The sequence below is a fragment of the Pipra filicauda genome, unplaced genomic scaffold (genome assembly GCF_003945595.2).
Source record: "Pipra filicauda isolate LSUMZ 115617 unplaced genomic scaffold, ASM394559v2 scaffold18_size4552066_pilon, whole genome shotgun sequence".
Classification (NCBI taxonomy): Eukaryota; Metazoa; Chordata; class Aves; order Passeriformes; family Pipridae; genus Pipra; species Pipra filicauda.
This window is the reverse complement of record NW_024104298.1, coordinates 993,738-1,020,510: the sequence shown is the minus strand read 5'-3', so window position 1 is coordinate 1,020,510 and position 26,773 is coordinate 993,738. Positions and strand designations below refer to the sequence as shown.

General features: G+C 43.7%; 1 protein-coding gene and 1 long non-coding RNA gene across 2 annotated transcripts in view; both read right to left on the bottom strand.

The window, feature by feature from the left end:
- TSPAN7 (tetraspanin 7) overlaps positions 1-26,773 on the bottom strand; it is a 95,905-nt gene that overhangs the window by 65,063 nt on the left and 4,069 nt on the right. The gene's annotated exons all lie outside the window — the stretch shown is intronic.
- LOC120323048 lies at positions 22,489-25,017 on the bottom strand. Its single transcript, XR_005563131.1, has 3 exons — positions 24,703-25,017; positions 23,022-23,186; positions 22,489-22,911 (listed from the first exon to the last, which is right to left on the bottom strand). It is a non-coding gene; the product is annotated as an uncharacterized LOC120323048 (long non-coding RNA).

Sequence of the window (26,773 nt, the reverse complement as noted above, 5' to 3'; positions counted from 1 at the left end):
AGGGCAAAGGCTAGAGGAAAGGTTTGAGGCATTAAAAAAACCACCTGGAGACACTGGGCTATTTCTGACGTTATTGAGGATTATTCTTTGGTTGATTCATCATCGCAGGTGTCCAGTAGTAACATTGATTCTCAGAGATAGAACTTCCACACAGAGCAGCCAAACCTGGATCATCTGTTGCAGGCAAACAGCAACAGGGGTGAAAGGAATTGCCCTCACCAGCCTTGCATCAGTGGCAGGGCAGAGGAACATCACCCTCACGTCCCACAGTCCAGCACAAGGACTTGGCCCACTGAGGCTGCTCATGGCCAGCAGCTCACAGCCAGTGCTTACTCACCACAGCACTGCCAGGAAGGGATTAGGGAGCCTCACATCCTTCTTCAAGCAGCCTGGGAGACTGGGGAAACAGAGTAAGGTCTTCCCCTCCTCCTGCCATGCACTGAAAGGGGGATGGCAAGGGTTGGTAAGTGGCAAGTGGGGGTGAAATATGCATCACTGGTGTCTGAGTGCTGCCCTTGCCATCTAAAATTAGCAGGAGTGGGTAGTAAGCTGAGGAGCCCGGGGAAGGAGCCTGTACAGCAGGAGCTGGACGATACAGCCCCTTGCTACAAGAGGAGCCCACAGTCCTCAAGTGCCAGGGCATCTCACTGCACCTCCAACCAAGCAACCACACTGCTGTTCCCATCCAGATATCCATTGTGTTTTTCTTCAAAAAGAACTTTTTTCCTATATTATTTTGCTCCTGATCTACATGACTACAGAAAGCTGATGGATTCCTCTGCAAAGATACAGACCAATGGTGTTGTGCTTAGGCTGTATGGAATTAAATCACTGGTGAAGGGTCTCCCTAAAGCTCACTTCATTTCAAGCTGCCCCCTTACAGCCCCACCCCTGTGAAAAGGTGAGAAGCATCTCTCTTCTGCTGTCAGTCAAGACTCCAAAGTGGAGAAAATTACTATACAGCAGCATAGAAAATGTTTCCTTTGGCAGCAGTTATGAAAATGCCATTCATCCTGTATACAGCCTGTATGCTCTGGCATAACAAAGAGAGTGATTGAACAGTCTTTTAAGAAGTTTACTGGGTCACATTTCTCCTGGACTAAGGCCAGCGCTCCCATCATTCCCCAGTGCTGGGTGCACATCACACAAACCCTTGATTGGTCTCAACCCTTATTTCTTACTGATTCTGATGGTGCCTGACACTACTTCTAACATAAAACATGCTTCCAGAGGTTGTTTCAGGAAAATTAATAAGCCTGCCATCCTTGCTTCTTAGGTGGCCAAATGGCCAAGAAAATCAGAGCCTGTGCCCTTTTTTCTGTGTTAACCAGCACAGGTTTGTTCCAAGTCAAAACAGCACATAGCACACTTCAGAGGCCTGGAGGAGAATGAGAAGCAAAGTAAAATACAGTGAGGGTTAGGACAATGTGAGAACTTGATTATGCAAGCCATTAAAGATAATGCCACTAGTCATATAAGGATAAATCATGCCAGGGAATGTGGTTTTACAGAGAAATGCACTGAGGATAAATTGTACTTTCCAGCTAGACATTTATGCAGCTTCCTAAGGCAGTCAGTCTTCCCCTCACCACAACTGAGGAACCACATTTTCCAAAAAGCTTGTAATGCAAGATGCTGTGGGCAACAGCCCGTGCAGCAGGACTGCCATCCCCGCAACAGATGAGCTCAATGCCTTCAGACAATCATCTACTGCATTTAGTAGTTCTCTGGAGAACCAGCAAAACATAGACACAATCAGTGTCCGAGTCTCTCTAGGTCAACAGGAATTGAAAGCAAGCAATACACTTTTTGCAAAAGGAAGCAATTTCTTGTAGAAGACAGAAAAACAGAACAAAACAACTATTTTTTCCTTCTTCTTAGCTGTACTATTGAGCTTCCCAACTGTTTAATTAATAATTATTATAATAATAAATAAATAATAATTAACAGAAAAGTTATTTTCTAGGGTTTTTTTAATAATTTAGATATTATTTTTTAAATAATTCAATTATTTTAATTAATTATTTTAATGCTTTGGGTACTAGTACTTAAGCAAATCTCATCATGAGCTACATTTCAACAACTGTTTCCATAAACTGAGGGCAATAAAGCTATGGAAAATGGTCTGTGCACATTGGGAATCAGCAGCAGTCACACATCCAGAGGGAGGGCAGGAGCAAAGAAAAGACCATAAAACCCAATATGATTCACCCACAGAAAACCAGCCTCCCCCTGTGCAATATCCCAGCTGGCTCACTCTGGGAATTGTGGTCAAAGAAGAAGAGAAGGTACAACAGAACTTCTTCAGGGGTTCTTTGCATGGCTGACTGACTTGCAGCACACTGGGTTTAGTGACTCTGCAAGGCAAACTGGCTTTCCTAGCCCGGGTCTGGGCACATGAGACCTCTGCTCAGCCTGGTCACTGAGCTGTCCTTTCACGAGTAGAAGACATTTGTGGGAGGTAAAGACTCTACAGGACACAAAATAAATAGACACAGAGGTACGTTTCCAAAGTCTGGCCAAGAGTTTTACTCCTCACTCCCATTAGACTAATGGGCACAAGCACAAGGAGGTATCCTTTATGCTGCCCAGTTTTGGATAATTCTGCCCAGAAGATCCATCTGTGGCAATTTTAAATAATTTCAGATCTAAAAGCAAAAAGAGGAAAGTAAGGGGGGAAATTGCAGAAAAAGAAAAGGAGGAGTCTTTGAATCTCTCCTATTAATAATGTTAAAAAGTACAAATAACTTAATTTCAGGCCCAAGGCCTAATTTACTGTGTAGTAATAGCACTGTCACTGTACTTATCAAAAAGAGCCATTTTGTGTTGTACCAGTGAAATGTGCCCTTTAAGGCATTACTGAAAATTCTGCAGAAAAGGAGGCTCACTTTCTTGTCTTGAAGAAACTTTCACCGTGTGAGCCTTTGACAGAGATAGCTATGCACAAACTTAGCAAGATTATGTTCTCTCTTTTGCTGATGCTCTTGTAGGGGCTGTAAATCAGCAGGGTACATATTTTACTAACACCTCACTTAATATCAAAGAGCTTTGCTTTTGCAAGAGGCCATGAGCAGGCAAAAGCAGTGGAGCAAGGTCCTGCTGACACCTCTGGACAGCACTGAGCCCCCTTAGCTCCCACTGGGATGGTCAGAGGAAGGACAGGCTCTCCTCAGCATCCTTCTCCAAAAGCCTCTTGGCTTGGACAGTTTCAGAAGCAAAAGGCCTCCCTTCTTGTCTCCTGCACGAGCAAGGAGCAACTTTGAGCCAGAGATCCCTTGAGAAAGTGTCCTGGAGCTGGGAGAGCTCAGCTCCAAACTGACATCCTCCCAAAGAGATTTAAAACCAGACATTTGTCCAGGCAAGAGGCAGCATGACAAGTGCTTCGTGGATTTTCTCATTGCCCCAAGTTACATTTTTGAGCCTCCCATAAGCTTTCCCTGCTGGGATCTCCACCGAAAGGTTGGCTGTGAAGAGGCTGCAGCTGCGTGGGACTGCACTGATGCCTGGCAAAACCCCCAACTCCAGGGCAGGGATGCAAAAACCAGAAGGAAATGTAGATTCTGCACTATGGGCACTTGTGATGTGCCATCTCTGTGCTTCACACTGCAGCAGTTCAGTTCTCAGAGCTCCTACAGACACACCAAACTGTGCCAACACTCCAACACTCTCCTTTTCTGCCTATCCAGTGGTACAACTGAACATCATTTCTGCAGTACTGTCAACAGTACAGTGGTTGTTTCCAGGAGAAAATCCAAGCCAGGTCAACAGTTTTGACATGTTTCCCACAAAAGAGGTAATTTTAACCACACTGGGTATGCTACAGGCAACATTTACATTTGCACAGGTTTAAACCAGCAGAGTTGTTTCAAGTACATGTAGATCAAGCCGTGGCAAAAATTTAAGCTTGTGACACTTGTAGGAAGGAAAGTTGGGCTGATAAGTGGTGACTCAGACAAGTTGGCACTGAGGAGCAAAATGACAGAACATTTAATTAACAAATTAACTTTCTGCACTCTTAAATAATCATTACAGTCTTGCAAACATCCCAGAATATAGCATCCAATTTCTACCTACAAGGCTATGCCTGACATTTTTCCAAGCCACACTTCCTAGTTTCCATTAAAAATGAGTTTACCTACTGCATCATCAGATGTTCTGCTGAGAACAACATTTTGCTCTGTACACTTCTTTGTAGCTGCAGGACATATTAGCCAATTCCTCTGAGTCACTTCTAGCAGTGCCTCACTCTATCAGTAGCACCGATTTGTGCGTGTCTGTTTGCTTGGCTGTCCTCCAACCACACCAGCTTTTCTGACTAAATCTCCTGGTCCTCTTCTGAGCAAACAGAAGTAAGGAGGCTCGTAGAAAGTCTTCTCCCTTTTGGGAGAGAGATTCAGCAAGAAATGCTTGGAGACCTTTTTCAGAACTGACTTGGAAGAAGGAAAGGGAAATGGACAGGAATAAGAGTGTCTTACCATAAAAGTCTTAACACCTTTGTCCCTTTATAAAAATCTCAACCTTCCAAATTTGGGATGGTGTGTGGAGCTGACCAGTGCCAATATTTCCAGAAAACACACAACTTTGAAAAGAAGGGGCTAAAGCTACAAAAAGGCATCTGCATGTGCTAACCCGATCCATTAAGATACTGGATAAAAAGTCTGCCCAAATGACCCGAACTTGTGTTTTGGCCACTGTCGTTTTGCTGCTCCCACACACAGCCCTTGCTTCTTATGTTGGAAAAAAGACTTACCATTAGTAAATGTTAAGGGCTTTTGAAAGAGATTTGGTTCCTCTTTCCCAAGCTAAGCCATTTGCAAGCTCAGGTAGACCCAAGAACACACCTTTCTGTTTGAGCGTCTGCTCTTACATCAGCCAGGCCTCAGACACAAAGGCCCCAGTTTCTCCAGCAGCCACCATTTGAGTAAAATAATAAGTGTCAAATGCTTAACAATCAAATGGGAGCAATGGCTCCAGACACCATTTGGACAGGTCCCTTGGGCTGGGAACCTTCTGCAATCTTTGCAATAGCAGGTCACCTATTATACAGTTACACCAAGCAAGGATCAGGTAATACACATTTAATTGTAATTAACGCTTTGCTGAAGGAAAGGCAGCAAGTAGCAGGGCCAGAACACAAAGGAAAGGAACGCCTTCCCTCCCTCCTGGGACAGGGAACAAGAAGCAGAGATCTCCAGTGACTCGAAAGAGCAAGCGGTGGCCAGCTGAAGTGCCTCAGGGAGTCCTAGTGAAATGGGGAAAAGGTTTTTTGCCCAGGATAAGCAACCTCAGAAGGAGGAACTTCCCACAAGCCAACGCTAATTTCCAAAGTCCTGATGGACACACAGTAAAGAAAATAGGAAGCAATCCCATCTCTCCTACGTTCTCCCCAGGGCATTCTTTCCATCCTCCACGTCTCAGCACCCTGTGAACGCTTCCTCCCTGGAGCTATGGGCTTGCTTACCGCATTACCATCAGCAGGAAAATCTGGGTTGTTTATCGTCCCTCTCAGAGAGGGCGATCCCGTATTAGAAAGATTAAGGTCAGCCTGTAAAGCGCGTGACACGATAATCTCGAGCAGGCGCCGAAGGGGCTGTGACAGGGACACGGCACAAATCCTGCCCCGGCTCCGCACCCGCAGGGAGCTGCCGCGCCCGCCGGCCCCGCGCAGCTCCCGCACGCTCCGGTCACCCCCCGGGTGCTGCTGGCCAGGGCGTACCCCGCTAATCACATGTTATAATCAACACATCGATGCTGAAGCTTGCAAACCTCCACCCAGAGTCCTGCACCTCGGCTGCTCGGCCGCGCAGCACAAGCCCACGGGGTCTGTGCGACCTCCACAGGGTGCTGGGCTTTACTGCCTAGCCCACCCCACTGCCCCACTTTCCCACCAATACACAGTATTTCAAAATATAGCAGCACTGCTTTGGCACCCCCTCCGACTTCCCAGCACCGTGCAATATGCTCTCCAGTACCTTCTGAACAGCTTGTAAGCCAAGTTCCCCTTTTAAATGTTAAGCACATTACACTGGGAGAGTCATGAATGATTCCAGTGAAGTGTGTGTGTCTGTGTATGTGTATGTGAAATCTTTATTTTCTGAGAACAGCAGCTACTAGTTCTGTCCTGAAGGAATAAACAACGCTTCTGTACATTTTTGGGAAGCAGGATCAGGACTTTTAAAACTACTATTCAGCTCATGAAAGTAAAGTAAATTTAATTTCACCCTGAATAAGGCAACAAAACACAAACCATAGTTTAAAACACAGTAGCATCAACAAAAAATCCTCTACCACAAAACACCCTAAACCCAGGACTTATTTCTTGTCCAGAATATTGCTTTACTGCTGAGTCAGGAGAAAAACATAAAGCTATTCTTAACAAGCCTGGTCAGAATCATTTTCTTCAGCAACAAAGCAGAAGTTAAGTTTCTGAATGCTCAACAACTGCAGCTCACAGCATGTCTAGTATTTCACAAGCAAAGCCACGGACTTCCACTTGCATGCTGTCCTGATGGGAGGCCTTACAGTGCAAGAGTTGCCTGACATGCAAACCAGGCACACTGTGGGCAGCCAGCACAGCGTCCAGTTACCCACTGTCTAAACCCTTTTACGCATGTGGTTGCTTATTTCTTTGGTAACTGACTGTCCCCACCCTGCTTAGATCAACCTCTTCATCATCCCTTCCTCTGCTGCCTCCATTTTCAGGGGAGACTCCAGTCCGTAGCTCATGTGCACCCAGGAGACTGCACCACAGATTTTTAGCAATCACTATCACTCTTGCTCTTGTTTCATGGGTGAACAACAGCTTTGAGCGCTTGTCTTCCCTTCAAACACTTAATTGCTTGATGTATTGAGAAACTACCTTTTAAAATTATTACGCAGCTCCATATCACTAGATCTCCATCTCCCAGCATTAAAACCTGTCATACACGATCAAGCCAAAGGAATCTTTTATCATGGCATCACAAGGAAAGAATTAAGATCCCTATAACTTAAGAAAACTGCTCCTATGCAGCGAGCTCAGAATGATTGGTACTTTTTGTCTCAGCCTTCCTTCTTTAGAGCTAAAATCACTTTTTCTAGGCCTGTCTGCTACTAATTTCCCACCAGTGCCTCAAGTGAGGAAATCACTTTGTTCTTTCTCAAAAGTCCAGCCTTATCAAAGATTCTCTACCTAATAGAGAGAAGAAAGAAAATAGCCCTTAATGTGTTTTTTAAATCAGTGCAAATGCAGTTAATATTTAAATAAAACCTTATGAAGTAAATTTTTATGTATAAAAATACAACCTGTTCCGATTCTCTTTTTCCAATCCCCCTTCCTATTTCCCCTTAAGCTAGCAAAGCCACCTGGAATGATCAGTCCATGTGATGACACACAACAATTGGTGTTTGGTACACAAAAGTAGCCCCTTCACTCCCAAAACACTCCTGTTTCCAAGGGCTGGGGTAAGATGCTGGGTATGCCAGGTATGTGCTTAGCACCAATCTCAAGGTCAAATTTTCTTTTAAGATCCACTTCCTCCAGAAAATGATGAGTTTGCTCTACCAAAGGTAACTCGAAATCCAATCATCTTCACTACACAGAGAAATACAGGGGTGTCAAGTGAGAAAAAGGAATGGAGCCCCCTTGGAGAGAATCACAGCGACTGCTGAAATATTAATGAAGCTCTTTATTTGAGAGAGTCTAAAAAGGACTTTGAATAATGCATTGCAAGCAACGGTACATCAGCACTGGCTTTTTTATCCGAGAGGCAGCTGGCATTTTAAAAATAGACAACTTTCAACTTGATGGGGGTAGCTCACCAGCAGAGGAAATTATCCACAAATGCACCATCATTTAAGGGAACAAAGCAGATAAACAAGCAGAGCACAAAGAAAGTTCATTAGTACAAATGTTCTGAAGCAGCCCTCTGCTGTCAGTGCAGGCTTGCCCACCATAAGTGCAGCTTCACCATTATCAGGTGTCTCAACAACATATTCTGTCCCTTAACGTCACCAGAAAAGTCTCTTTAAGCTACTCTGTGACAGGAATGGTCTGGTAAAGATTTAATGATTTGCTCCTGTAAACAAAAGATGTGCTCTGTCCCCCCCAGGCAGCTCATTAAGTTCTAAAAACTATTTTAAAAATAGGATTATTAGCGATAATGGTTTTTTAATTCAATAGAAAAATAAGAAGTGGGAGAAAATGGAATTGTAACAGGAATGGGATGGAAAGTAAGAACCTTGGAGCTTGCCCAGCTGTACAGCTAACTGGACACATAGGGTTCTTTGGCTTTAGGATTATGCTAAAGTTCCCACTCCCACAGCACAAACGCCTTTAGCAGCAGCACACTGAAGAGTCACATGCAATGCAAGCCAGTGAATTGCTTGGCACGTTGGGGGTTTCAGTGTTTACACTTACTAACAGCAACCTGACTGATGGACAAAGATGTTGCTGTAGCTGGCTTTGTGACAAGTCCCCCAGAACGTGACATAAGTCCTTTCAGCCAAGGTGTTTTCTATGTATCCTTGATATGCACTCCCTTTCCCTCCACAGACAGGATTTATAGAATGTAGTTTTAAAATACAGTCACACAGGCACATCCGAAGGTGTGGGGGCATGATTCGAGGCACAGGTGCCCTTATGGTGGGCTCTGCCTGCACATTTACAGTGCTCACGGCCAATGCTACTGGCACCACTGATTTTTGGTGAAAACATTGTGAATCTCGATGCTGCCAAGAGTCACAGCATTATGAAACCTTTCGGGAAAGGGGTTGACAGGAGTTTTGCAGCCACCTGACCAGAGATTTCCCTCCTTGCCCTCTGTACCATGCTGCCTCTCCTCCCTCCCATCAGCCCCTCTGGTTCTCCTGCAGAGAGTGACCTGCAGATAAAAGGGTTTTATGCCACGACGATGTGTTGCAAGGCAGCCCAGGGATGTCTTCCCCTACACATTCCCAGGGGTTCTTCTATCCCAGCACAATCCCCTCTGAGACCCACAGATCCCACAAACCAGCCTACCTCCACATCATTTCCCCCTTTTCCTCCCCCCCACAAAGAGCGGGGCCAGCGGGGCAGCAGCTCCCTGCTCAGAGGCACAGGGAGCTGAACGGGGAGTAGGGAGAGGCATGAATCAGCCCCACCATGAAGCAACATGCTACAGTGGTTTAGAGTTAGCTGGTGTCATGCACATGCAGATCAGCAATGAGGGAGGCAACCTTAGGAAAGTGAAATGTCCCAGAAAGCAAGTACCCAGGGCCATAAAACAAAATGTCCTGCCAGCCTTATCTATTCTTCCACCTTCCTGATTTATTCTGCCCAGCCACTTATTTATTTTATTGGCCATCAAATGACTGATTGGTTGCCTCAAGTACCAGTTTCCCTTTGCCCTTCTCTTGTCCATTAACTTTTACTTTCCTCCTCCATACATCCCCCTCCTCTCTTTCTGTTAGCCTACCCTTTCTGCTTTGACGTCTTCACCTGCACTAACAAGTTTCAGTTGTTTCAGTCACCTGTTGTGTGTCCATGTTTCACACTGCTAGAAACAGGCAGCTGACAGCATCAACATCCACACCCACTCCTGACAGGTGAAGCTGTCTGAAGGAAGAAAAGCCCAAAGGAGAGAAAGGACAAACTCCCACCCCAAAGGCATTTCATGTTATCATGGCCTTAGAGGATCTCTGAAAATAACATTAGGGGTGAGGAGCAGGGACCCCTGATGCAGCCTGATCTCCTTGCTCCCACCCCGCACTGTGGGGTAAGCAAAGGGCTGTTACCCCTCCAGAGCCACCTGACACTCTGGAGACCTTGGCACGCTGCCTGCCACTGGAGGATAACACAGGAACATATGAGACAACCCTGGGCTTGACTTGTTTGTTTTCAAAACGAGTTTTGACTTGCCTGGGCACGGCGGGGGGGAGGGGGAGACATTTGGACACCACTAACACCACAGTGTTTGCTACACCACAGGCAGCCTGCCCACACCACCACCTCTGGGGAATACCTGGGTGGTGTTGTCAATAATCACACAGCAAGTGACAGGTCATCTATTCACAGAAAGGCCATACTGTCCAAGAGGGTTAGTTGTGAATGAGATGATAAAAAAAGCTTTTCAGGGCTTGCAGCCCAGTTTGCACTCCTGACATCACTGTGCACTGGTGCTTCATCCAATGCCATTCCCTCCTGCATCAGCACTCACTGCACCAAGGTTTATGCTTTTGCATTCCCCTTCACACTTTCATTTTCCATCTTTTCACCTCTCCTCACTCTTTCCCTTCCCTTTTTTTAATGCGATGCAGCCCTTTTTTTTTCCTCCCCCCATCCCTGCACACTGCTGAATGTAGGAAAAAATCAAACCAACACATCTCAAGGGCAGAGCGGGGACCAGAGTGGGAGGGTGTGCAATGCTGCCCAGGGCACAGGTGCTGAGGAGGGCAGGGCAGGCAGCCGTGCCGAGTGTGCAGAGTAAATAACTGCAGCCTCATTGGGAATGCATTACAAATCCAAGATACAGCTGGCACAGGACGGATTTAGCATGGTTGTGCTACTCAGCACTGGCATAAACCCTCCATGCCCCGCGGCTGGATCCCCTGCCACCGCAGGGCGGTTGCCCTCTCCCTGTTTTAGCAGTTCCCAAGAGACAGATCCCTTCCAAAACTTAACTCTCTAAAAATGCTAAACAAAGGTGAAAGCATAAGGAAAACAACCTGCAGTGAGTGTTTGGACCCCCAGACTGTACCACAGCCTAAAAGCCCCAGCAGCATCTGAACTTCTGATGAGCTGGGTAGAGTTTCAAATAGAGGGAGCCTGCAAAGGGGAGGGAAGGTTCTTCTAAACCAAACCAAAAACATTAAACTGAGTGGGAGGAAGAAATAACAAAAAGAGAGAGATGATTTCACTAGTTTTTGAGAACATGCTAAGGGGAAGAGCAAAAGCACACGGTGTTTGGGATGAGGCATTCCCTGTGGACCAAGTCATAAAATCTCTGCAGCCTCAAGCTGGGGACAGGACACAAATGCAGAGGGGAAAAAAAAGAAGTCTGAATAAGTTGTCCCATTTAAAAAAGACATGGGAAAATAAGAAACTTAAACAAATGTACATACTTGTACATGAGATGGTGGAAGTCTAAAACACATGATGCAATCTAAGGTACAGAGACTGAAGAGTTTGGTTTTAAACGAGGATGCCAACACACTAACTGCATCAGTAACCTAGTAAAAGTGTGGTAGTCATGATGCTTCTCTAAAAACAAGCTACTTATTACCTAGGAAAGAGAGAGTGGATCACGTTAGTGGGGGAAGAGCATTCCCTTAGCAACATGGTAGGTAGCAGGGCCCATTACAAAAGCCAAATAATTCAACTGCCCTTCTTCAAAAGAATGATCCCAAAGCATGGGAGATTGTCTGAAGAGAAAATTAAAGAGAATAAGCAGCCATAAAGGTGATACATTTGAGGGATTTGGGAAGATAGCTTAAACACATCCATCTGGAATACAGGGCAAATAGTGACTGCCAGAGGAGGCATCAAAAGACCCAAGCTAAGCTGCCACCACAAAGGAGCAGCCTGATGAACCCTTGTGGCTATCCTTACATCCAAAGACAAATGATGCAGCTCCATCCCTCATGTCCCACAGACACCAGGGCTGCATCCCAGGCAAGCTTCATTGCAATTTTCTGGGAAGGGGCCTCCCAAAAGGACAGAGGGAACCTGCTGGTTACCCAAAGAGAAGTATGAAAAATGGGATCATTGTTTTTCTGTTAGAAGCATCAGAAGCAGAGTGAACTTTGAACTTCAAGATCACTTCCAGGATGTTCAATGTTATTGCTGTTCTTATTGTTTAGGTTAGGTATACATACTAAAGCCATTTTATCATTAAGTGTTTCAGGACAAACTGTTCACCATTTGTCATCTACTCCCAAAGCTGGGACCCTCAAGGGCGCAACGCAGGTGTGATGTAGAAACGCTGGCAGGTATGTCAGGAGCAAAGACATTAAACTTCAGTTATATGATATTTGTGAATAACTATTCATAAAGAGAGTTTCAAAACAAATTATTCTAGAGTTTTTCTTGCTTCAAATACCTATGTCATTAGATTAAGTTACCTGAATCCTTCCCATTTTTCCTATATGAATCATCTTTCACACATTGTTTGCTGTAATACAAAGCATAATCAAATCTTCTGTCTTTACAGACATCCTCGTTTCCCCTGATCAATTTGAAATATGCGTTAGTAATGTGAAAATCCACGATGTCTTCCTCCGACAGAAACCAAGTGCAAACACTTGCACTTTACAGTCATTCTGTGGTTTTCTTGCCAGTTTCAAAATCAGGTAAAAAATTCTCTGTTCATTGTGACAGATCTCTGCAGTGAGCTAGAGAAAAGGCCAGCAATGGATAGTGTTATGACAAGGATATTCTCCTTCCTAAGCAGGTAATGGACTGTCTTTTCCTCTAGCAGTGCTTGCCAAACCCTTACAAAAGGAACCTGCCATTTTCTATCTATCTGTAAGGCTGATTTATGAGGTCAAAGTATTATTATAAAGATCTTCTTGCCTGTCAGCTTGTGATATACACACAGATCTTTGAAAAGGAAAGAAAGGTACTGCATTTAAAATCTGGTGTGAAATTTTGGGAGGAAGGTGGCAGTTAACATTGGAATCTGTGTAAGCTCTACAGCCCTTACATCATTTCTTAGGTAATTCTCATGTCCATCAAGAGGACGTTTTATATATAGCAGCCTGTGTATGAGCAGCAGCCAAACTAGTCTGTGGCACAGCAGGGAAGCAGCTTCCTCACCATCCAGCTCCTGACCTCCCCACTGCACCAAGGTGGGAAGGAGCAGGTTCCTAATTTCTGTAAGGAGACCTGACTTGGACCAAATTCATTTGTTAGTGGCTTTCCACCCCCTCCTTTCTCACCAAGCTGATAACAAGTTAATGAGCTGTTTCTCAGGAGCAGAGCTTAAGGAGGGAAGTGCAAGGGAGAGTTAGCATTAAATACTTTGATCCCTTCAGCAGCTTAGTTACAAAAGCAGGTGCTCCCTCCTTTGCTGTTCTCCAGAAGGAATGCCACGACACTCCACCACAGAGCTAATAGAGAACAGGAGAACTAAAGAAGACTCAGCTGTCACTTCCATCAAGTTTCAGTGCATTTGACCATTTTGCACAAGTATTCTGTGTCTCCTGGAGAAAGCAGGAATAAACTCATCCTTTCTTCCCTTGAAAGACCAGCAATATATTCCTAATCCTGTCTCTGCAAACAGGACTATTGGTGAAAAAGCAGGACACAGGACTGCAGCGAACATTTAAGTTCACTGCTCTGAAAATATCCTGCAGCAGTTCTAGCTCTCATAGGAGAGGCAAACTCCTCTGAGTTTTTAACCTAGTCAATTCATAAGGGAAAAGAAATTCCCAGTAAGAACTCTGCAGCAGTTCATCTATACTGTGCCAAACACTAGTTGGGGGATTCTGAATAAATTGCAGAAAACAAAACAAGAAAAAGAAAACACAAACATTTTTAAACTCTCTGATTTATTACACAAATTATAGAATAATTTGCTCCTGAGGAGGAAAAAAAAAAGTGTATTTGTATACATATATTGATAACCCATCTCCCCAAACAATCAAATATCACTTCACCACACTACAAAAGCACTCAAAATTGTTTATGCGTTGCCTTAACAGAAACCAGTAGTTCACTGTGGGAAGTTTAGATAAAGGACATCTAGGGCACATCCACCGTGCAAAACACAGCACTGTGGAGCAGCTGTACAACCAAAACCAATAAAGTCAAATCTGCTGAGAAGCAGGGAAGAGCCCACCTTTAATCACAACCATTTTACAACCATGACACAAGTACCTCTGAACAATACCACACTGTCTTAGGAAGACAGGCGTAGCTGAGAGAGCTCCACAGCCTTTACAGAGAACAGGGCTTTGCAGTCCTGATTCCTTTCAAGTTTGGACCTTCCTTATGTTTGAGCTGGTTTCTGCCAAATCAAGAGCCTAGCACAGAGTTACTCCCAGAAGGCTGTAACCAGAAACAGGGCTTTGCAGGTGTTTTGTACGAAGACCATACAATTGTGTTGCAGATGCAAGATGGAAATGCTCCAAAGGCAGACAATGGAGGCTACTTTTCTTCTGACAGAAAAAGCCTTGAAATGACCTTCCAGCCTTGAAATGACCTTCCAGCTTCAGGCCAGAAAGGTGAAAGAGAAAGGATATGGAAGAGGCTGTTAAACACAGTTGTTTTTGTGAGAACATTGCCCAGGGGACTGACAACATTTCAAAGAAGGGCTTTTAGACCACCATGAACAGAGTCCCTCTGGCCTTCCAGTGCTGAGCACGTGCAGAAGAGTCTTGCTAACACAAGAAGGCAGGTTTGGGAAGAAAGCAGACAGATCGAGAGATCTTTGTGGCAGAATCCTGTGACCACCTGGAAAAGAGATTTCTGAAGTATCTCAGCCTTTCCTTGGAAGCTCAGCAGAAGGCAGTTTTGTCACCAGAATCCTGGAAGCTATACATTTCTATAAGCTGGTGCAAATGACCTTCTACAGGAGAAAATGAGTTCACAAACACAGAATGGCACAAAGAAAGTTTTAATTGCCTTGGAAATTACTTTAGTACCAAATGAGGCAACGATGCTTTAAATGGAGGGAAGGCAGTTTCCAAAATAAGACATCTCACATTAATTTGACAGGAGGCCCCAGGTATCCTATACCACCTGTATCCCTCTATTCCTTGAATGACCAGAAATGCTTGTCACTGAGTGCAGAATCTGGCTTTACCCTAGACAAAGGCTAGTTTGTGTACATGGCGTGGGAGGACAGGAAGAAGTTTCACCATCTTACTTGGTTTCCTCTTCTCTCCGAGGGCAATTCAGAGGCAGTCCTCATGGGTCTTTTCATAACACCTTGTCAACCTTTTCTACTTATGCTCAAAAGACAGACATCAAGACTGAAAGAATTATTGTCATCACAATGATGTAGCACTAGGAAAGTGCAAATTTCATAAGCCAAGCTTTGAGACAAATGTTTCCAGGCCAGGCTGAGGAGAATTGTCTTCTCCTTGCCCAGCTGTGCAAGGATAAGGTCTTATCTTGATGGGATCACCTTAGGTCTTTTTCTTAAGATCTTCCACATCATTCTCTGGGCACTTCTAATGTGTCTTATGTACTACAGGTTATTATCCTGCTTTTGAAAATAGAAGCCAGAGGGTGGTAAGGCACTGGAACAGATTGTCCAGAGAACTTGTGGATGCCCCATCCCTGGAAGTGTTCAAAGCCAGGTTGGATGGGGCCCTGATTCAGTGGTGGCATCCTTGTCCATGGCAGGGAATTGAAACTAGGTGATCTTTAAGGTTCCTTCCAACCCAAACCATTCTGTGACTCTATGATTATATCATCCCAGGATTGACACAAGCTCTATTTACCTTATATGAAGCAAGGACTGCTTAGCCTCTGTCCATCTGGGGGAAAGAAAAGGCTTTGAATTCTGAACTGGGGCAGGGGAGAACCAAATGAAATGTTATCTTCTAAACTGGAAGCTTCTAGAATGACAACAACAAAAAGTAAAAAACCCACAAAGTCATGAATTTCCCATGCCTGTCTGACAGGGAATTTTTCAGTAAGAAGTTTCTCACATTTTTATTCATGTTGTTTCTGAGTGTCAAGAGGAAACAGATACCAATATATACTGTAAAAGCCCTCTGAAAGTCCTGATCTACCAAATCACAATGACATGGCCATGAGTATGATCTCTTGGCCTTTGCTTGCTGGTGCCTTGACAAACATCCAACACAACACAGTGAGCAAAGCAGAGATGGCTGTGGATAAGCCCTGGCCACCTTAGGAGAATTAAAGATTGACCTCCACAGACTATGCTTAATATTACAGCTTTCTTCATCCATGCTTTTCCCTGGCCCCTCAGAGATGAGCCCACGGCTACAGATTAAATAAAGTGGGAGCAGATGGGATGCTTCAAGCTCAGTGTTAGGAAGAAACTGCCCCAGAACATGAGCTCTGCAAGGCAGCCACTTTCTGACACACCTCCCTCTCCTCTTTGGCCTTTTGCCTCTCATGGTACCCAAGTATTTTAGTGCAGTAGCAAAGCTTTGGGTGCAAATACTGGTCCAAATTGTCTATGACTAATTCTGGTTTTTCTCCTTCAGTTTTGCATTAGTTACTACATTTTCAGGCCATCCTGTGATAGAGCACACAGGGAAGAAAGATTACATAATGGAACTGGCTGCTCTCTCTTCTGTGTATTTTCTTACACAGTTCTTTTGATTACAGGATAAACCTAAAAAAGGAGAAAACCAGCAAGCACAGCAATTTTATTTAAGAAGATGTATAATTTAAACATTATTGATCTAGCCTGACATGAACCACATACATTGATTTCCAAGTATGCCAAGACTTGGAATAAAAAATACCAAAAATCTGATCTCCACAATTCCAGTGCCAGCTGTGCTTCCTCCTGAGAAACATTTCACAATGCAATCCAAAACACATATGTAGATAACACTGGCTCCTACCCCTATGATCCTTCCTGTCCTAGCTATCATGGGCCATCTGTTACTGCTTAACAGGCAGCCCCACTAGATACTGGATTGGTACAACTTACAGGAAAAGGATGAAATAAACTGCCAGGAAAAATAATATTAAGAAGTCTTTCCTAAGCAACTCATAATTTACCATTTGAAAAGTGTAATTTAAACTGCATCACATAAGGTGATAAAAGAAAACAAAGCAGGAACTAAGTCACAGACCAATCTCTGGCCCTACATGATACCACTTAGGGAGAAGGAGAAGTGGGAAACAGAAATCGTGCTGTGGTTTACCTGAAAATTCTTTCTCTACCTAAAAGCAGCATGGTCCAGGAATGCCAGAGAAATTAATTACCTTCTGTTGAGTCCCTGCTGAGCCCTTTCCCCTCTTGATCGCCAAGACATACGAGAGGATAAGAACAAAACAGTGACTGCTCTAAGCCATTCTGCTCTGCTCTCAGCCCCACCAGCTGACCAAAAGCCATTACAAGGGATTTTAGGACAGGGACTATCAGAAGAAAACCAGCCTGTCATTCACCCACTCAGATCCAAGATGCGTGTTAAGATGAATGATGACATCTTTCCATGAGCTGTCCCTGCCTACACCCACCAAACAACAAAATACACCTTAACCCAGGCTAGTGAAAAGCCTTAATTTAACTCTGACACAAACCAAGGGCAACCAGCAGTAACTTGTTCTAGAAGGGTCTTGCTGGGATGTGGGAGAAAGCACAGACCTATGGTACAGGCTGTAGAATAGGCTCTCAGCATGAACCAATTCCTTTCTACTTGAGGAAATGCCTAAATTAAATGTTTTCTCCGAGCAACACGTTACCTGAAATCCTTGTTCTCACAACCTGTTCTAGTCTTAAATGGCAGCTTGGGAAGCCAACACTGTCCTGCAGAGCACAAGTTAGACTCTGCCCCAGTAGGTGTTAGTGTCCTTTTCCTGCACTAAAGCAGAGTTCTGAGAGCTACCATCACCACACGGACTGTACTTTGTAGCTGTGTGATTAAAATTTAACAAACAAAACTGCTAATAAGTCTTTGCAGCTGTCATACTATCCACTGCGTGAGTAAACTAGAGAGAAATCCTTCTTTAGCTAAGAAGTCAGTCCAGTTCATAGGAGCACTTGATAATCTCGCTCAGAATCTGGCAGAATCCACACATGACAAAATTCTGCACACTGGTCTTTAACCAGAGCTCCGTGTTAGCAAAACCTTTCTCCATATCCTCATGTCTGCAGCAGGGTAACCACCTTGTTCTGGAGGTCACCATTTAAACTTGATCCTGCTTGCTACACTTGGAACACACCATGGAGATAACAGATCACTGACAGCACAAAAAGGATGAGGACATTCTTAGGTAGGCACAACAAGTCTCTCTTTGAATAAGTGTGTCAACATGCTTGTTTCTCAGCCAAATGATCTTTCAAAATAAAGGTGGATATCCATCTACAGAAATGTGAATGTTTTTCCATGAAGGAAAACTATCCCCCCTATGTCCTGCATGACAGAAATTCCCCCCCCCCCCCCAAAAAAAAAAAGGGCCTGCCTGATCTATGAAGCCAGGAAAGTTGTGTGGATCATTCCCAGCTGTGGAAGCCCACTCACCTTGGGACTTGCTCTCACGCACCAGCAGCAGTGCTCCCTCTCCCAGGATATTGAGTAGTCTGAAATGCTTTTTCCAGTGCATTATGTATATGCAACTTCAGAATAAAGAAACATCACGGTGCACCAATGCCATAGTTCAGATACAGCCAGCTGCTCCATCGTAATCTCTCTCCACAAGCAGTATTCATTAGACTTCTCAGAAACATTCCCATACTCTACAGGCTGCCTTAACATCAGGTAAAGTGCAATTTTTATTTCAGCTTGCTATTCTTGCAATTGGAATAAGATGTCAAAGTGAGTGCTACAATGTAATAATTACAGTCAAGGACTTAAAATAACTGACTCACAGCTGCGCCAAATTTGACCAAACCGTTCCTTAGACACACTGCTGGATTTTCATCAATGTCTCCATCTATAAAATGGACATGCCAACTTCTATTTTTTAAGGACTACCACTGGTAAATAAATTCAAAGGTTTAGTTTTACCATAAGTAATTGCACTTAAGAACTAGGAAAACATAATATACATCTGTCAATGTTGTAAACAATCCACCCTACATACATACAGGTTGCAGAGTCCATTTTTTTCTGATTTTGTTCTGAATTTAATCCAAAGAATGTGCACTCTGCCATGGCCTCTGGTGCCAGCCATAATACTCAGCATTTATTCGTCTACCAGCTGACTCACGTGTGATCTCACACTACTTCACCAGCTCATCAACACATCTGCAGATTGAGTCTTTTGCTCCTGCCTTTTTCAGTTTAGGCTTTGTTTTCATAGAAGCTGCAAAATTTTAAACACAATTCTACTTCTTTTAGGGTCCATCTAAGCTTCAGTAGAACTGACATGTCAGAGGATCACACATATTGCAAAATGATGTCATGCTGCAACGTCATAGGGCAACCAAAGCACGTCTAGAGACAGGAGGCAGAACTTTACAAATCCTCCATCTGGACAGAGGAAGGGAAACAGGGTTTATCCTGCTGAGATATCCAACACAAGGATGAACGCTAAACGCTCCCAATCCCAAGTCCATGGGAATAATAACTATCTGTTTCACTGAACATGAATATTAAGCACGGGGGGGTTCAAAAGCCATTGCCTGACTGCATAAGATAGTTCAGTCATATTTGCTTCCCACTGATTTTAAGCAGAGCAAGATGACTTTACAAGATATTTTACACCTTTCATATGGACAAAGCTCAGTCCACCCACATGTGCTTATCAACCCCTGATGTAATTCTTCTTAAAATGTCTTTTTATTTCATATTCTTTTGCTTGCCAGTATTGCACTAACTTATGATGTAGAGCAAATATGTTTTCAAGGGGCACATGTTATTACCATACAGACTTGGGCTTGGGTGCACAACTGATCATCTGGTGAATGGTACTAGAACAGAAACTGCTTAACTCTGTTCCTCACTGATGAGGTAGCTCTTATTTTTATATCATTAATAACTTGATTGATTACCTAAGAGTAAAGTCTTTGCATGAAATTCTTCTCAACATCTTTCAGATGATTTAGAGGTCTGCAGTCTTCTGTATTTTTCATATTCCATGGTGGTGGAAAAAATAGGAATTCATCTTGGCCTAATATCTGGCATGAAACTGGAAAGCCAAGCACTTAATGAAATTAGGAGAAGAAATCAACTAAGCGGTTGTGGCTCAGTTATATTCTTGATCATCTAGGGATTGCATTGCTCCAGGAAACAGCCCAGCTCCTTGCTTTAATACTGGATATTCTTCACAGCAGAGGAATTAATCCTGTCTGGTCCTCCAGCAATGTAAGGTCAGTGAATGAGGGGGGGAGGGAACACTTTAAATCTGATACTTCTGTTAAAAAATAGCTACGGTGCAGCATGCTCAGGTTTCCGTACAACAGGGACCAGGTTTGGTTTGGGTTAAAGAGTATTGCATGCATATCACACATGCCAGCTCACAGAAACCGAGGCAACTTTTCCATATCATTTTGAACAACTTCATGAGCTGAAACTTCTCTCTACCACAGACATACCTATTTTAAGTACAACCATCTTGTCAGAAAGCAACTGGTTGTTGCTTACAAAACACAAAAGTCCTGGAAGTGGGAGGTTTTATTTTTGTTTCTGGTTTCAGTTGAAAATAACACAAGTGCTGGATGAAATACTGTTTATTACCCACAGTGGTTGGTCCAGCACATCTCCTGCAGCTTGTAATTTCACCGGCTGGTGAGCACAGTGGGACAGCCCACCCCACACCTGCGTGCCCCAGGGCAGAGCCTGGCAGTGCTCTTACCCTGTCCAGAGGGCTGCTGGCTGTCCCCTGGCTGTAGCAGGGACCACCTTGGATGGGACAAGGACCCATGATCCTGTCTTGCATATACCTCTGGTGACCACGCCAGTAAACACAGCTGAGGGTGGGTGAATTCAGTGCTGAGCAGGGGACAGAGGGCACTGAGCTGTCCTTTCCATGCCCAGAGGCTGCTCAGCGAAAGCATCATTTTGAAGTAGGAAGACCAAAGGGGAAAGATTTAAAAAGGAGTATTTTTCCATAAGAAACTATTTATTTACAAGATCATGGGCAGAAACAACGGTTGCCCCATCCTGCCAGGGAATTTTGCACAAGTGTTCTGAAAGCTGCACGGGAATCCTGCACATACTCAGTAAATGCAGCAAAGTCATGCTGCCTCCTAGAAAGGCCATGAGTGCCCCCAGTCCTACCTGCCATGAGAGAAATAAACCTGTAGTGCCATCCCTGTGAACTGCTTTTTTTTTCCTTTTTAAAAGGTGTGACCTTCCATTAGAAAATCCTGCTTCAATCCCTTTGCATCAACTCCTGATTTGTGAGAACAGGAAGCAAGGAATACACTGAGGCCTGGATTCTATGTTCCAAGAAATAATACTGAAACATTCCTGACAGTCAGCTTCCCAGCATCTTAAGGTCCTGGTTCTTTCTTTGGGAGTTTTTAGACCTCACTTACACAGAAAAAAACCAAAACCCTGAGGTCTGCAGGTGATGCATAGATGGTCTATAAGTTGTTCTGGGACAAGAAAGATCAATTTAAGCCTCCAGGTTGTTTGATCTGCACTATTTAACTCATCTGTTTTTCCTGAAGTAACTGGAAAGAAAAACTCAGTTCCAGATAAACTCTTCTCAGCATTCACTAGCAACTCCACACTGACTCAAAGACTCAGCTATACAAAAAAGCAGCTCTACCATAGCATCAATGACCTGTAAATCAATGACCTGTAAATGACAAAAAAAAAAAAAAAAAGAGAATCTCTAAACATGCAAAAATATCAGCTGCTGGTTTCCTGTAAGACATTATTTTGCAGGTAAATCAAATCACTCTGTCTGCAATCAGTGCACAATGCAGAGCAGCAAGTCCTACTCTCAGCACAGGGCAGCTGCACCTGTAAAAATGATCCCAGCCATAAGATGCAGCCATCAGGAAGAGCATCAAGGTCCTGAGGGTAACCTATCTGTATTTGTTTCCTCTTTGTTTTCAAAGAGAAACAGAAGTGACATGTACTTAATTATGTTTCCATTCCAAGCCTAATTAGAGACAGTTAGATGTTAAGTACTATTGAAGTGAAATGCATACAGGAGGATTGAGTTTCTACCTATTCTTTCTGTTAATGCATACCTGGAAAGTGTCCTCTCTTTTATCTTGATCTGTTCTTGCAAGAATGAAAGCCACAACTTTCCTGACACATTCCTGGTGTTTTGACTGCCTTTTGATTCAGTGGTGGCCGTAGCTATTTGAAATGAAAATGCTTTGGCCAGGAAACTATTAGGGAATACAACAAAAATCAAAGGATTTCCCCCCTTCACCTTCATTGTAGGAAACTTGCATCAATCATCCATCTCAAATAGCTTTTGGAATTGACTTGCACGTGTTGCCATAATTTGTATACAGTGTCCTTCACCTTTTCTTTGGTGAGGTCAGAGTAGAGCACCTGGACAGGCCAGGAAAGCTGCACACTGCTACACACCTTTGTGTTACCTTGTAAAATGGAAAAAAAAGTGCAATCCAGGTGTTTATCCTTGCAGAGTGCGTGGGCTTGCAGACCCCAGTTCCCCAGACTGTGCCACAGATTTTCACCTCCAGTTGGGCCCCAAGCCCCAAACACAACTTTGAAGCCTTGGTGCTGCCCAACTGGACTGATGCAACTTATGCCACAATACAACCAGTGATGCCATAAACTGGCCTAGTTCCAAGTCCAGCTCCAAAAAAGGAACGTCAACATTATTTGGCATATTCAGAAAATTCTCATTTTTTTGAAAACTTTCTTTTTTTAGGATTACCCAAGTCACCAACAGTTTCCATGCTGGAGAAGACTACCTCTATCAAAAAATTTCAGGTTGTGATATAGCTCCCATTTATTTTTAGAAATATACTAAATGAGCAGTTTTTCATATTCGGTTGCCAAATATGCTGAAAAGGAATTTTCTAAACTCTTCAAAGTTGTTGCCGGATGGAGGCCAACCCATCAGAAACTCTGTCCAAATGATAAAGGCTTTTAAAGCTTATCAAGTCATTAAATCAGCATGGTGCAGCTGAGTCTTCAGTTGCAGGGGTTGTATTTAGGTCCTCGCAATAAGAATTTCTCATGTGCTAAGAGTGAGTTACAAACATACTGTGCTGGTGCAATTCAGTGCAATTTGCTGCTCCTGTGTAGTGCATTCTTCAGAGCAGTGCCTGTAATCTGGTCAGGAACAAGATCCTGAAGAACTTGACAGCTTCACTGACAACTTCAATCCTGTGGCATCAGCAGGTCTGAGGCTGATCATTTCTGTTCAAAGGCATTAAGGCACTCAGTGGTTATATGGGTCATACAGCAGGGGCTTCCTTCCCTTCCCAGTTTTAGGGAAATGTAAGTGCTTCTTTTCCTATGATATTTACAGAGTTTCACTCTCTCCTCTCCTCCTTCTCTGCAGCACCATATAAGCATGTCAGCCTTTTCCTCAGGTCTGCTCCCAAGATCCACAGACTTTTGCAGATTAAATCCGTCGCCTTGTTATTCACATCGTCACATTCTCCTAGCAAATAAACTCTTAAAAAAAAATTCTTGAATATGAAAAAAAACCAAAAGGAACATTTCGATCCATCCTAATCCACATGCAACCCAAACCAAACACAACCTCAGAAATAAATGATGGTAAGGCACAATTTCAGCCTTCTTCCCAGCCCAGGCTGTTGCCTTGTGGTGCACCCTGCTTGACTTCTGGGAGGGAGTCACTGCTGGTATCACACAGTGACCAGTCACCAATTGAACTCAGCACAGAAGTTCAGGGAGATGAGTAAGGCAAGAAACGGAGAGGGAAGGGGAGCTGCTTGCTTCTATTAAAGATTTTAGCACTGTCCCCAGAACCACATAGATGAAAACAGAACATCTGGAAAACATCTTGCAAAACACTACATGGAAATTACAGCAAAATTAGTATTAGCAGCATTGCTTCCACTCTTTTACTACAGCTCCTAAAAATCCTGTGGCCTACTCCCAGAGCTCAAAGAACCAACTCAGCTATGAAGTAATGATAATCCTGTAAGACACAAGTGTGCCATGCTTCAGAGTCTCTTTAGTACAGGAGAAATTTAAATACTTCCCTCTCATAACCCAGAACTGTTATATATATAAGCCATCTGCTCACCACCGAGAAAGAAAGCTGAGATGGAAAGAAGCACGTTCTACCAAAGTGAAGGATCTATTCTCTGAGAGATGATTAAATGTTAATTAATAGGGTGAGCCCAAAGAAATAACATTATGTAAATAAAAACAGCCTTACAGTATCTGTTGTCTGCTCCCTACAGTCACCTCTGTAGTCTTGCATTTTATTCTAAAGATTCGGTCACCAAGGTTTGCAAGACACTGAGGGCTGAAAACTGCAAATTTGGTAGCTGCAGAACAGACTCAGTATTACAGTAAAGCTGGTATCTATGTAACAAGAATCTCTAGGCTTAAAATGCATGTGAAAGATTGAAGGAGATGTTTCTGCAAGCTCGGTGCACAAAGAGCCTTTCTAGATATTCATCTATTAACTCATTGGCATGTAAATTTGTAGGACAGTTACAACGACTGAAGAAATGATGATAAAAATCCAGAGATGGAGACAGCTAACAATACCAGGTAACCTAATTTAGATCCCTGACAGCACAAGGAATTGATAAATAGTCACAGAACCACAGATAAAATCAGATTATTGGATCCATTTTAAATTCCCTTGGTTTACCTACAATAATTGCCTCCGTTTCCTTGACAAGCATGGCTGGTATGAACCAGAATCCAAGAAAAAGGACTCTACTGCTGTTTCAAAGGAAAAGTGATAGCAAGGCCTCCCCAGCATCCTTCCTTAGAATTTCTATTTACACTGTTTAGGCCACACGACAGGTTGGCTAGAGCAGGAGTGAATGCTAAACAGCCAAGTGTTTACTACACATACAGCGGTACTCCCCCACACCTCCATCCCCTTGGAAAAAGCAAGGGCTTCTGCCACTGCTTGTTGTGAATGCATCCTGTGTCTTCCCAAATACAAATGAAATACTTCAAGTCACCCACTGTCCCTCTTCACCAGTCCAAACTGACCTGTTAATGCGAAAAAGTTACCATCCTCAAACTAGAGAACTGTCCAGATACAAACTCCAACGTCAAGGGCTAGCAAGTACTTTGCTGAGACATAACCATAGTTACACAAATAAAAAAGAAGGAGCATTTGGCCAACAGCAAAGTCAATTATTCATTTAAATGAAGTGTACAGTGCTAATTGGTACCATAAACACACAATTTTCAGAACGTGAATGGGCACTGACAACGCAAAAACTGCAATAAGTTGCCAATTTCTCTGCTCCAAAATAGGCAAACTGACTACACTCTTAAAACCAATTTCTTGCCAAGGAGGGGAACAGTGAGGTCCTAGAAATGTCTGAAGGCACAATCCATGCCACATGGAAGCTTCCCCTGTGACATCCCACCCATAGGTGACCCTGGGGTAACAGACAGAGGTTCTGCATGCTGGCAACAACAGCCCCAGCACTAGGTATGGAACACACATCAAAGTCATAATCTTCTCTGTTTACCCACACTGTCTGGAGCTGCCCTGCTGGCATAGATCTCATCTGTGAGGACTGTCATCAGGGGGGTTTTGTACCACACCGTAATAAAAACAAAAAATCCCACCAAAACCACCACAAAACTAAGCCAAGTTGGGTACATATCCCAAGAGGAAACTTAGAAAACTGACTCTGGAGTTATGGTTTAAAACACCATCTAGCCTTTATTTGTTGTTTTTTAAATCCAGTTATTTATTTAGCCAACAGAATTCACCTTGGGCTATACTCACAAGAAAACACCACTATCTTTAATCTTTCATGTATATCATTATGTGAGCAGAACAGGAAACAACTGACTTAAGGAGGCAACTGCATGAGACTTGTGCCTAAACCACAGAGCACTCCAAATCCATCATGATGGAGGGATTTTTTGCATTTTTGAGAGTGTGATTTTTTTTTAATTTCAGGTAACTATGTATGAATAATAACATTTCTTTCTAAAAGTATTCCGATGTTGACTTTGCAGTCAGTGGAACCACCAAAAGACTGAGCAATCTAAGCCACATGGGAAAGCTAAAATTTTCCTAAAATATTTCCTCTAAAACCATCTGCTAACAGATATTTAAAAAAAAATTAAAGAAAGAATATAAGCATTTTAAGAGGTATTAAAAAGACCAGAAACATGCAGAAAATAATGCAGAAGCACTGCAAAGAATTTCTGGGGAGAAAACCAGTAATTTCAGCAACCCAACTGGACACTCATAGCGAAGATGACTAATGCCACTAGTAACTCAAAGGGACACGCAAATTTAATCCCATATTATAATGCATGGCTAAAAAGGTTGCATTCGAAGATGGGTCAGCAGTGGAGCCATAAATCTGTGTTACAGGGGAGGCCACTTGCTCTTTGTCTCAGGCATTTCCCGGAAAATGGCTTTGTGAGCTCCCGGAATGGTGGGTGAATGCTGCCTCCACCCTACCACCACAGCACAAGGATCAGGAGCTGCCTGCCCCAACACCACAGCCACTCACAGCCCCCCACCAGTGACCTCCTTTTCGGGAAGCCTGAAAGAAGATGGAAACGGCGGGGGGGGGGGGGGGGGGGCGGGGGGGGGGATTCAAGGGAGATACCAACTCTCCCAGTACCCCCCCATGCTAGAGAGGGCCTGAGCCCGTCATCCTTCATGGGCCACCTTCTGACCCCCTGACCTCCACACCAGTGACACCGCAGCCACCAGAGGAACTGGCTAAAAGAAGATGAACTACAAGAAAACATGCAATCTCAACCTGGTTTAAAATCACAGCGCTGGCTGTGGCCTCACAGCCAAGCAACACTTACCTGTCCCACCACGCTCCAGTCCACGGATCTCCTGCCACTTGCCAACCTCCAAGGGGTCCTACCAGGATGCACAGGTCCATTTTCAAAGTGATAAAAACTTGGAAAACTAAACTACCACTATTGCAAATAGCTATCTTAGTTCAGATTTTGTCACATTGAAAAAGACAAGCCAAGTTCCAAGAACCTAATGCAGTCTCCAAAACATTGACTTTGGAAGGTGCTCTTCAGATCAGTGACTCACCTTGGAAAAATGTCTGCATGGAAACTC